Here is a 2774-nt window from a genome sequence, read left to right on the forward strand (position 1 = left end):
ACTGCTTGTTGCATTTTTGGTTATACAGATCTAACTAGTTAGACTAACCACAAGATCTTCACTATGTTTAGAAAGGGTATTCTCTTCTCCCTATAACAAGGTTTTAAGAGCATGAGACTCTTCCCTGACCAATTTTTCATGGCTTGACATACACAGGACCTTTCAAAGAATTCGGGGGGGGGGGAGATAAAAAAAATGATTCCAATGTATCAACAGCGTAGAAGAGGCAGAAGGAAATTGTTCAGGCTTCTACAGGGTCCTAAGTACTTCATTGTTTTGCTCTTAAAAGGAAGTCTCTTGCTTCCTTGTTTTTAGAGCATATATATATATATATAAAATATATAATTATATTTTTGTATATGTATTTATTTATATATATTGTATAATATAATGTATATATTATATTTTATATATATTTATATATTATATATATGTATTTATATGTATATATTTATATGTATATATATGTATTTATATACATATATATATATATATATCAGAAACAAATAAGGTATGAGTATTTCTTATCCTGCCTTCTCTTCCTGCCTAAGACTGGGCATGTATAAATCTAATGTGTAACATTGGCTGCGAAAAGACTTAGAAGGTCTAACTCTCCCAAGCTTTCCTAGGGCAGGATATGTTCAGGTATATGTGTGTCCTTGTAGAAGTCATTGAGATAGACATCAAGTGTGAAGTACCTTTTTGCAGCTGCTTCAGAAAACAATTGTTTAGAGCAAGTTAAAAACATAGTCATTGATATTGGGAACAGGCTTCTAGTGTGGAGGAATAAACATGACGAAAACAATCCTCTGGACAGAAAAAAATATATAATTATAAATGATAATAATAATAATAATAAAATGCTGCCATGAAATGTAACTAGTTGCTGGGAGTATGATATCCAGCTTAAGAATAGAGCTACATATATACGTTTCATTTTCCCAAATGAAATTTCATGCTCATTTGCCATGACTTTGGCAAATACTGAATTATCTGTCCAGTGGAGGTAGTATGTCCAAGCCAGATTGAAACTGTTTTAGCAGTTGTTTTAATTGAAAAACTAATGATCATCATCTAGTAATTCAGCAACAAACTTTCCAGGTAAAATTCTAGCTGTCTTCAGAAATGGCTTTGTATTTCTTTCACTGATTTGCTTCACTGGTTAGATCGCTCTGGATGATTAACTTTAGAGGGCCTCACGTAGGTTAAATGTGTATCATGAGAGCAAACCTGTATCAACAGAGTTTATAATCTTTAACTGTTATTAAAACATGTTGTAACTGTTACTGAAGACTGAAGGGTATTATCTTATGCCCTGGAGCATTAATAAACCAAAATTATAATTGGTATCCGTAGTAATGAATAAAAGAGAAACTAGGTTTCAATACTATTCCCAGACATGCTAAACTTTTGAAGCTGCAGCTTGGTTCCAGACCTACTACTTTTGTACTGTATATATATATATATATATATATATAATATTATATATATATATTTATAATATTATCTAAATTAGGAATCTATTCTCAGATTATAATTTTCAGTTAAGAAGTTACATTGGACTGCATTGTTAATAATGAAAGCATCCTTAAACTTGAAAATATCTAATTTCACTGCCATATTTGTTTTCATGTAATAATTAGGTAATGAATCAGTGTCCACTTTTCTCATGTTAATGTTAAACTGTGGTATGAAGGTGGAATTAGATTTATTTTTTTTTCTTAAAATTTAGACAGAACTATTTTGTATGGCCAAATAAAATTACTCAAATTTAATTATGTAAATACATTTTTATTTTAATTTATTGGCAAATTATGAATTTCACTATATGTTAATTACCTAAACTCTGTAACATGGTGAACAAATGTCTTGAAGAAATTAATTCCACTGAAGTCCAGTTATGTATCAAAAGTAAGTGTTTAGGATGATAGTGATTATTTTTTTATTTATTTATCTATTTATTTGTTAATTTATTTTGACTAGCTAGCAAGCTAAAACCTGCTCTTTAATTTCTGATTTGGTAAATTGAGAACGGATGTAAGAAATACATGAGCCAACAATGTGTGCTTGCAACCCAGAAAGCCAACCATATCTGGGACTGTATCGAAAGAAGCACGGCCAGAAGGACAAGGGAGGTGATTGTCCCCCTCTGCTCTGCTCTCGTGAGACCCCACCTGGAGTATTGCATTCAGCTATGGGGTTCCCAGCACAAGAAGGATGTGGACCTATTAGAATGAGTCCAGAGGAGGACCACGAAGAGGATCAAAGGGCTGGAGCACCTCTCCTACAAAGACTTGCTGAGATGGTAGTTGGGGTTGTTCAGGTTGGAGAAGAGAAGGTTCAGTGAGACTTATAGCAGCCTTCTAGTACCTAAAGGGGGCCTACGAGACAGCTGGGGAGAGACTCTTTCTCAGGAAGCGTAGTGATAGGACAAGGAGTAATGGTTTTAAACTAAAAAAGTTAGGTTTAGATTAGATATTCAGAAGTAATTCTTTACCCAGAGGGTGGTGAGGCACCGGAAGAGGTTGTCCAAAGATGTGAATGCCACATCCCTGAAAGTGTTCAAGGCCAGGTTGGATGGGGCCTTGATCAACATGAAGTATTCCTGCCTATGGCAGGAGGGTTGGAATTGGGTGTTGTTTAACCTTACAACCTTAACCTTACAACGCAAACCATTCTATGATCCTATGTTTCTATGATTCTACAAAACAGATACTCTTAAAAATATGATGATAATGTTCATTCAATATTCATCTTAGATCTTTAATATTTTC

Source organism: Anser anser (genome assembly GCF_964211835.1).
Source record: "Anser anser genome assembly, chromosome: 1".
Classification (NCBI taxonomy): domain Eukaryota; kingdom Metazoa; phylum Chordata; class Aves; order Anseriformes; family Anatidae; genus Anser; species Anser anser.